The sequence below is a fragment of the Tamandua tetradactyla genome, chromosome 6 (assembly GCF_023851605.1).
Source record: "Tamandua tetradactyla isolate mTamTet1 chromosome 6, mTamTet1.pri, whole genome shotgun sequence".
Taxonomy (NCBI): domain Eukaryota; kingdom Metazoa; phylum Chordata; class Mammalia; order Pilosa; family Myrmecophagidae; genus Tamandua; species Tamandua tetradactyla.
The window spans coordinates 137,860,565-137,870,924 of record NC_135332.1 but is presented as its reverse complement, the minus strand read 5'-3'; the positions used below and the strand labels follow the sequence as shown (position 1 = coordinate 137,870,924).

Genomic DNA, 10,360 nt, shown 5'->3' with positions numbered 1-10,360 from the left:
CCAGCTCTCTCACCTGCCTGTGGGAGTCATCCCTGACCACTGTGAGTCCAGAAGGAGCATCTAGTTTCAAAGTGTGGTCTCTGCACCAGTAGTGGCAGCATCCCCAGCAGTATCCCCAGGGGCTTATTAGATATGGAAATTATAAGCAGCATTGAGACCTACTGAATCTGGAAATTGCTGGGGAGCTCAGTAATCTGTGTTTGAACAAGTCCTCTAGGGGATTCTAATGTTTGCTAGTCCCGGACATGAAAAAACCTGGGTGCTAGTCTGTCTCTTCTACTGGGCAGAAAGGAGCCCAATTGATTTTCACACCACTACTTATTCAACATATATCTGTTTGTTGCTTGCTAATGGACTGGTACTGTAAGAGGCACATAGGTACAGCAGGGGACAAAATCAAGGCCCTGAGCTCATGGAGCTTACTTTCTGAGAGGAGTAGAAAGGTAACAGACCCATAACTGTGTATTAAGGAGTGGAAAGTGATAAAGAAAGTTAAAACAGGGTAAAAGATAGAGCATGAAACAAGAGAAGGGGTGGTAGGATAAAGCCCTGTAGGTATCTGGATAAAATGAGAGAGGCAAGTTTGGAGCAAATCTGAAAGAGGAAACTCCCAGAACGCCTTAAGGAAAATCTAGGACTTTAGATTTTCTGGCCTTCTAGGCTGCAGAGCTATGAGGGCTGACGTATTTTCTGGTCACCCTTACTCCTGTGACCCAGCACAAAGGAGGGTATGGTGTGGTCTCCAAGGATGCCCACTTTGGCAGGCCTCCGATTCCAACTCTTGTATGCCTAGACCCTGGGTAAAAGCTTTTTAAGCACATTTTTCCTTTTACTTGACACTGTCAAATTGCTCTTTCTAATAACTGTACCTATTTACATTCCTACAACCTGGGTACGAGTTCTCATTGCTTCACATCTTCATCAACCCTTGATATTTTGAGTTTTTAGTTTTGTCAAACTGAGGCAGGTTAGACAGGGAAGAAAGGAGGAAGTGACCCTAAATCCCTTAACAAAAAATTCCTTTTGGCGCACATACCCAGGCCCTCCCCCCACCCTCATCCCCTCCCCCCCACCCCCCATCCCCCAGTCAGGTCAGCAACTGAAAATAACCAATGAAAAGTGCAGCGCATCAATCCCTTATTAGCATAGCCAGAGGGTAAAGGGCCCCTGCAAGTCTTTGTAATGCAAGGATCCCGAACTCAGACTGCTTTTCCTTTGGAGAATTCCCACACTCATCTAGCTTCTACCTTCACTATACATTAAAGTTTTGAGGTGTACACACTGGCTAGTCTTTGGATTCTTTCATTGTACACAATGACCGGTCCTTGAGTTCTTTCCTACAGCTGAGTTTCCTGTGGCCAAGTCAAGAAACTTCATGGCGTCAGTTCCTGGTCCGGGTCTAGACTTCTCTGAGAAATGTCGCAACTCTCTGGCATCAAGCAGAGAATTCCTGGAGCTCTATGTCATCTAGCCTAGAACTCCTGGGGTTCTCTGGCGTTGAGCTATTAAGCTATTTGGCTGTACACACTGACAAGTCCTTAAATTCTTTCCTGTGATTGAGTCAAGAACCCTCATGGTGCCCGCCCTTGGTTGAAGTCTCCATTTTTCCAAGAACTCTGTGTGTGTGTGTGTGTGTGGGGGGGGGGTTCCCATTCAAAACAGTTGGATAAAATGTAAGGAATGACCATCTAACTGCTCTCACTCCCTTCGATATTGCCTCTCTAACTCCACATTTCTCACAGCTGACAGAATGTGCCATTACCTGCCACTTGAGGGGTGCTCAGTAAATTATCATGGAATGAAGTCACTTCCCTGCTTAAAATCCTTTAATACCTTCCCAAGTCTTGAGGAGGAACGCCATTTTTGATATTACAATAATCACTTACTCATCTTTATATCCCTAGAATCTAATACAGGATTTGGAAAGTATCTTGCAGGCGGCACTAAATCGACATTTTCTTAAAAAAAATTAATGAATAAACTACACGGGGTAGTTTACTCTGCGATGCACGCCTTTCATTAGTTTACTTCACACACGGAATTATAATGTATCAAACATATGTCCACATACACGTACATTGTGCAGTCTGTAGCCTCAGCATCCATATCAGTGCGTGGCACACAGCAGGAACCAAATACATACTTTCTAGAATCGATTCAGAACTAAATTCTACTCGGCAGCGGCTTAAGAGAAGCGCAAAGACACAGGCGCAGTGACGCGATGAAGCGACCCAATCTTCTCGCCCAACCAGACGCTGCCGCGGAGAGGCAGTGCGCAGGCGCAGCAGTCTCGTCACGATTGGCTGCGTCGAGGCGGGAGCCTTGAGTTCCTCAGGTGGGGAGGGGTTCGCTGCCTACCCGCGGCTGGAGTACGCTGGACTCCGGGTTGTGTTGATTTCTCGCGGGTGAGTCTCTGGATGGGAGGCTGCGACAGCCTGTGAGCTTCTTCGGGTTCTGTGCGTGGAGAGGTGCCGCTCAGCCCCCCCCCCCCCCAAAGCAGGCAGACAGGAGGCAGGATTCGGGCTAGGCTGTCTCTGCTGCCGGGTCTGGAGCGGCCGCGACCTGAAATGTGAAGGCCTTGCCCGCGGCCGACTGGGGGAATGGAAGAGCGGTTTGTGGTGGGGAGGCCGCCGAGAGAGGACGTTCCGGGTTGTGGTGCTCTGTCCACTGGTGCTTGCTTGCTCTGGGGTGCAGGCGCGCAGGGCGTGTGGGTTTTTTCTCCCAGGAATAACCTGTGCCCTCCTGTACTGTGAAACTAGTTCCTCAGGGCCTGGACGTGAAGGCTCTGAGTGCCCTGGATGGTAATAAGTCATGCAAACGATGCATAAGATTTAGCAGCTTCTCTAGGGGCTTCTACCGCTTCACTGGTCAGCGCTTTTTAATGATTAAAAAAAAAATTGTTTATTTTATGGAGGATTTTGTAAGCTACACCAGGACTGCACAAAGGACCAACTTAGCCTTCAAGTAAAATAACTACTATCTAACGTAGTTGCAAGGTGAAAAACAGAAACAAGACATCTGTTGCTGGTTCTTAATGGTGTTTTATTTGCATTCTTTCATCTTACAGGAGAGATTGTTGCACCCTTCCCCTTCAGAGCCTAAACAAAGCTCTAGTTTCTGGTTATGATCCTCTTTGTTGAAGTACATCCTTTACTATACCCCCTTCACAGACCTCCACCACCTCTACTAATAGGACCTTAGTATTAAACACCTAATAATAATAATAATAGATAGTGATATTACAGATATCAATGAGTGTGTGTCAGGCTCTTTTCTAAGTGTTTTACATAGGTCGTTTGATCCAACAATCCTATGAGTAAGTATGATTATTGTACTGCCTTTTGAAGACGAGGAAACAGGCACAAAGAGGTTAATGAAATCGTTCAAGATATTGCTAGGAAGCATTAGTCCAAATTTATATTTAGGTAATAGCCTCCAAAGTGTTGCTTTTAATTACTCCACTTTAATGTCAAGAACTTCATACTTTCTGATGTGTTGTAACTATTAGCGTGCTGCCATATTCCTTGGAAGCACAGAAGCTGGTAGATGTTGGTCTATTGCTGTCAAAGTAGGGCTGCCACATGCCCTTTATTTCCAGAGCCTGGGAAAAGAGCCCAAATAGCAAGAAGGGTGCTGAAGTATTTAAGGGGAAATGTACATATGTCTACAGTTTACTTTGAAATGTGTTGGCAAATAGATTGATGGATGCCAAAGATCATATAGCTAGTAAGTGACAAAGCTAGAATTCAAGCCCAGGCATGCTGGCTCCAGAGTCTGTTTTCTTAATGACCGCTCGCATTTGTCTACATTCTCAAATACATTATTTATTATTATTGTTTAAATTTTTTTTATTGTATAATATACAAAGCAAAAAAAGAAAAATCAATAGTTTTCAAAGCACTCTTTCAACAAGTAGTTACAGGACAGATCCTAGAGTTTGTCATCGGCTACCATATGATCTGCTCAGATTTTCCCTTCTAGCTGCTCCAGAATCTAGGAGGCTAGAAGACATAAATATTTTTTTATCATCACAATTGACTTTTTTTTTCTTTTTTGTGAAAAATAACATATATATAAAAATGCAATAAATTTCGAAGCACAGTGCAGTTGGTTGTAGGACATATTTCAGAGTTTGGTATAGGTTACGATTCCACAATTTTAGGTTTTTACTTTTAGCTGCTGCAAGATACTGGAGACTAAAAGAGATATCAGTTTAATGATTCAACAATCATGTTCATTTGTTAAATCCTATCTTTTCTATCTAACTCCACCATCACCTTTGATCTTTCTTGTTTGAGCTATGGCCATTCTAAATTTTTCATGTTGTAAGGGTCTGTCACTAATATGGAGATGGAATTATCTATGTTCTGGAGAGGCTGGGCCCTCTAGGTTTCAGGACGTATCTAGTCCAGGGACCCATCTGGAGGTCATAGGTTTCTGGAAAGTTATACTAGTGCATGGAACCCTTGTGGAATCTACATATTGCCCTAGGTGTTCTGTAGGATTGACTGGAATGGTCCTGGTTGGGGTGGCAAGTTATAATAGGTAGCAATGTCTAACTGAAGCTTGTGTAAGAGCAACCTCCAGAGTAGCCTCTTGACTCTATCAAATACATTATTTTAAAACTAGTTTGTGCTCTCAAATTAATTATTTTTAAATAGACACTCAAATGCCTACATTCTCGTATGCCTACATCCTCAAATATATTATTTTTAAAACTAGTTTATAGGATACATTTATCTTGTAGAATGTGTACAGGGTAGAAAAAATAGAAATCATGTATTGGGTGTAGAAGGGTTTAGGATGCTGATTTGATGTTGAAAGAAATCTTAGCCACCTACTCGTTCTCTTTACCAGTGAGGGAATTGGGGTCCTGAGACTAAATAGCTTGCCCAAAGTTAAGCACCCTTTAAGTAGCAGAATCAGAATTAGACTTAGGTTTCCTTTATTTCTACAGTGGACTTTTCTAGCTACTCTTATTTGTCTAGAATTTTAGTATCCTAGCTACCAAAACAAATAGCATATAATGGGGTGGCTTAACAACAGCAATTTTTTGGATCATGGTTTCTGAGTCTTAGAAGGCTTGATTCCTCCTGGGGTTAATATCTTCTGGCCTCTTAGCAGTCTTGTGGTTCCTTGGCTTTTTTATCATATGACAATGATCATAGAGGCATTTTCTCCTCTCTCTTCCGAGTTTTGCTGATTCTAGCTTTGGGCTGCTCCCTATGAATTCTCTTTCTGTGGCCTTCCCCATAAGGCCACCAGTAATAGGATTAAGGCCCATTCTGATTTACTTATGTGTAGGTAATATTTTAATTCATGCTATGTAGTATTAGTTTAAGCAGACTCATCAGCTTCATTTAAACTACAGTCTAATCCTTGAGTCTTATTATTACTCTTTTTTTTCTATTTTTTATTGTGACATAACATACATACAAAAAGGCAATATATTTCAAAGTGCATTCTAACAAGTACCTACAGAACAGATTTCAGAACTTGGTATGGTTTACAGTTCTGCAATTTCAATTTTTTCCTTCTAACTCCTCCAAGATACCGGAGACTAAAAGAAATATCAGTATAGTGATTCAGCAGTCATACTCATTTGCTAAATCCTTGTTTTTCTTTTTTTATTGTAAAAAATATATATATGAAAAAGCACTAAATTTCAAAATACATTTTAAAGAGTAGTTATACATCAGATTATAAAGTTTGGTATGGTTCACAGTTCATGATTTTTAAATTTTTTCTTCTAGTTGCTACAAGACACTGGAGACCCAAAGGAATATCAATATATTAATTCAGCAGTTATATTCATTTGTTAAATCCTATCCTCTCTATTATACTCTTCTTTCTCTCTTTTTCTTTTTTTGTGAAAAATAACATATACAAAAAAGCAATAGATTTTAGAGTACATTGCAACAATTAGTTATAGAGCAGAAACAAAGTTTGGTATGGGTTACGATTCCACGGTTTAAGGTTTTACTTCTAGCTGCTCTAAGGTACTGGAGATGAAAAGAAATATCAATATACTGATTCAGCACTCATACTCATTTGTTACATCCTACCTTCTTTGTATAACTCCAGCATCACCTTTGATCTCTCACTCTTTAGGAGTATTTGGGCTATGGCCATTCTGACTTTTTCATGTTGGAAGGGGCTGTCAATAATATGGGATAGGGGGATGGAACTAGTTAATGTCCTGGAGAGGCTGGCCCCTCTGCATTTCAGTACTTATCTGGTCCAGGGACCCATCTGGAGGTTGTAGTGGATCTGGACCCTACTGAATCTCTTCCTTCACCTCCTTCAGCTCCTTTAGCTCCTAGGCAACACCCTGTGCTGCTATCCTTCCTTTTTTTCCTCTCCTCCTACCTCAACTCCCGACTCCTCCATGCCTAACCCCTAGACTCACCACAACACATGCATTCAAGAACCCGCATTTCTTCCCAACCCATCCTACCCCTCAGCAAAGTAGCAGAACCAGAGGGCGTCATGTGGGTACATGCCCCCTTCTCTCTCTCAGACCTAGGGCAAATTAAACAATACTTGGGTCCTTTTAGGCCAACCCTATCAAGTTCACTAAGGAATTTCAATAACTAACTCAGACCCTTAATCTAACCTATAATCTAATTTATAATTATACTTAGGTAATTGCCACTTTATCCAGCACCCTAGAAGAGAGAAGGGCTAAATCTAGCTGCAGCCATAGCATACACTGATAGCCTCCATATCCAAAACCCCACCAATCCAGCTGGCCCTTATAGCAGTTGTTCCCATACCTCTGGAATGAAACTGTCAACCCCATTCTCCAGACTTAGCGAAAATGGCACGTTTTCTTACTTGCTTAATTGAAGGTATGAAAAAGGCCATCCTTAAGGTGGTTAACTGATAAAATTCAGGAAATAACCCAAGAATCCTATGAAAACCTGGCAGTCTTCATGAGTCACCTTACAGAGGCAGTACTCAAGATCCCAACTCTGAAGCTGGCTGTCTGTATCTTTTTTTTTTTTTTTTCCATTCTTAGTATATACCTTTATTAGCCTTGATTTTTTCTATGAAAACATGATTTATAAAATGCCATGATGCTTCTCAATGATCTGAGCAAAAATTTATGAACAAATCAGTCACCGTCTTAACATTATACATAAGGTAATAAATTACCAGCTTAATAGTGAAGTGGACTAACATGTACAGAAATGAATATTTTATCACACTGAGTATTCATCCAAAATATAGAAGAGACATAAATGATTAGAACATAGTTTTAGCTACACATAATCTAAACTCATTTTAAAGTATAAAGTTTATCTTCTTTTCAAAATGATTCAAATCAATGAATTTAAATAAATTTACTTAAAATAAATGCCTAAAGTTTACCCATTAAGCTTTTGGTTCAGGAGTAATTTGAATTTATCACATAAGGTAAACCAAAACTTATTTCTAGCATTGTCTATCTAGTAGTTTAACATCAAGTTACAATGACATACATGATCTCTAATCATTTTTTTTATTAATTAACAGAAAAAAAGAAATTAACCCAACATTTAGAAATCATACCATTCTACATATGCAATCAGTAATTCTTAACATCCTCACATAGATGCATGATCATCGTTTCTTAGTACATTTGCATCAGTTTAGAACTAGCAACACAACTGAAAAACATATAGAATGTTAATATAGAGAAAAAAATAAAAGCAATAATAGTAAAAACAAAACAAAACAAAACGAAACAAAAACCTATAGCTCGGATGCAGCTTCATTCAGTGTTTTAACATGATTACTTTACAATTAGGTATTATTGTGCTGTCCATTTTTGAGTTTTTGAATCCAGTCCTGTTGCACAGTCTGTATCCCTTCAGCTCCAATTACCCATTATCTTACCCTGTTTCTAACTCCTGCTGGACTCTGTTACCAATGACATATTCCAAGTTTATTCTCGAATGTCGGTTCACATCTGTGGCACCATACAGTATTTGTCCTTCAGTTTTTGGCTAGACTCACTCAGCATAATGTTCTCTAGGTCCATCCATGTTATTACATGCTTCATAAGTTTATTCTGTCTTAAAGCTACATAATATTCCATCATATGTATATACCAGAGTTTGTTTAGCCACTCGTCTGTTGATGGACATTTTGGCTGTTTCCATCTCTTTGCAATTGTAAATAACGCTGCTATAAACATTGGTGTGCAAATGTCCGTTTGTGTCTTTGCCCTTAAGTCCTTTGAGTAGATACCTAGCAATGGTATAGCTGGGTCGTATGGCAATTCTATATTCAGCTTTTTGAGGAACCGCCAAACTGCCTTCCACAGTGGTTGCACCATTTGACATTCCCACCAACAGTGGATAAGTGTGCCTCTTTCTCTGCATCCTCTCCAGCACTTGTCATTTTCTGTTTTGTTGATAATGGCGATTCTGGTGGGTGTGAGATGATATCTCATTGTGGTTTTGATTTGCATTTCTCTAATGGCCAGGGACATTGAGCATCTCTTCATGTGCCTTTTGGCCATTTGTATTTCCTCTTCTGAGGTGTCTGTTCAAGTCTTTTTCCCATTTTGTAATTAGGTTGGCTGTCTTTTTGTTGTTGTTGAGTTGAACAATCTCTTTATAAATTCTGAATACTAGACCTTTATCTGATATGTCATTTCCAAATATTCTCTCCCATTGTGTAGGCTGTCTTTCTACTTTCTTGATGAAGTTCTTTGATGCACAAAAGTGTTTAATTTTGAGGAGCTCCCATTTATTTATTTCCTTCTTCAGTGCTCTTGCTTTAGGTTTAAGCTCCATAAAACCGCCTCCAATTGTAAGTTTCATAAGATATCTCCCTACATTTTCCTCTAACTGTTTTATGGTCTTAGACCTAATGTTTAGATCTTTGATCCATTTTGAGTTAACTTTTGTATAGGGTGTGAGATACGGGTCTTCTTTCATTCTTTTGCATATGGATATCCAGTTCTCTAGGCACCATTTATTGAAGAGACTGTTCTGTCCCAGGTGAGTTAGCTTGACTGCCTTATCAAAGATCAAATGTCCATAGATGAGAGGGTCTATATCTGAGCACTCTGTTCGATTCCATTGGTCGATATGTCTATCTTTATGCCAATACCATGCTGTTTTGACCACTGTGGCTTCATAATATGCCTTAAAGTCAGGCAGCGTGAGACCTCCAGCTTCGTTTTTTTTCCTCAAGATACTTTTAGCAATTCGGGGCACCGTGCCCTTCCAGGTAATTTGCTTATTGGTTTTTCTATTTCTGAAAAATAAGTTGTTGGGATTTTGATTGGTATTGCATTGAACCTGTAAATCAATTTAGGTAGGATTGACATCTTAACTATATTTAGTCTTCCAATCCATGAACACGGTATGCCCTTCCATCTATTTAGGTCTTCTGTGATGTCTTTTAACAGTTTTTTGTAGTTTTCTTTGTATAGGTTTTTTGTCTCTTTAGTTAAATTTATTCCTAAGTACTTTATTCTTTTAGTTGCAATTGTAAATGGGATTCGTTTCTTGATTTCCCCCTCAGCTTGTTCATTGCTAGTGTATAGAAATGCTACAGATTTTTGAATGTTGATCTTGTAACCTGCTACTTTGCTGTACTCATTTATTAGCTCTAGTAGTTTTGTTGTGAATTTTTCCGGGTTTTCGACGTATAGTATCATATCGTCTGCAAACAGTGATAGTTTTACTTCTTCCTTTCCAATTTTGATGCCTTGTATTTCTTCTTCTAGTTTAATTGCTCTGGCTAGAACCTCCAACACGATGTTAAATAATAGTGGTGATAATGGACATCCTTGTCTTGTTCCTGATCTTAGGGGGAAAGTTTTCAATTTTTCCCCATTGAGGATGATATTAGCTGTGGGGTTTTCATATATTCCCTCTATCATTTTAAGGAAGTTCCCTTGTATACCTATCTTTTGAAGTGTTTTCAACAGAAAAGGATGTTGAATCTTGTCAAACGCCTTCTCTGCGTCAATTGAGATGATTATGTGATTTTTCTGCTTTGATTTGTTGATATGGTGTATTACATTAATTGATTTTCTTATGTTGAACCATCCTTGCATCCCTGGGATGAATCCTACTTGGTCATGATGTCTAATTCTTTTAATGTGTTGTTGGATTCGATTTGCTAGAATTTTGTTGAGGATTTTTGCATCTATATTCATTAGAGAGATTGGTCTGTACTTTTCTTTTTTTGTAATATCTTTGCCTGGTTTTGGTATGATGGTGATGTTGGCTTCATAGAATGAATTAGGCAGCTTTCCCTCCACTTCGATTTTTTTTAAGAGTTTGAGGAGAGTTGGTACTAATTCTTTCTGGAATGTTTGATAGAATTTACATGTGAAGCCGTCTGGTCCTGGACT

The 10,360-nt window shown here is 39.5% G+C and overlaps 1 protein-coding gene across 2 annotated transcripts in view; it reads left to right on the top strand.

Annotated features, from left to right (window-relative positions):
• The first annotated feature begins 2,296 nt into the window (after positions 1-2,296).
• Positions 2,297-10,360, top strand: part of RAD54B (RAD54 homolog B) — a 142,932-nt gene continuing 134,868 nt past the window's right edge. For both annotated transcript variants that reach the window (XM_077167218.1, XM_077167217.1), the window contains exon 1: positions 2,297-2,405. The gene's annotated coding sequence lies outside the window, so the exon portion shown is untranslated. The remainder of the gene's footprint in view (positions 2,406-10,360) is intronic.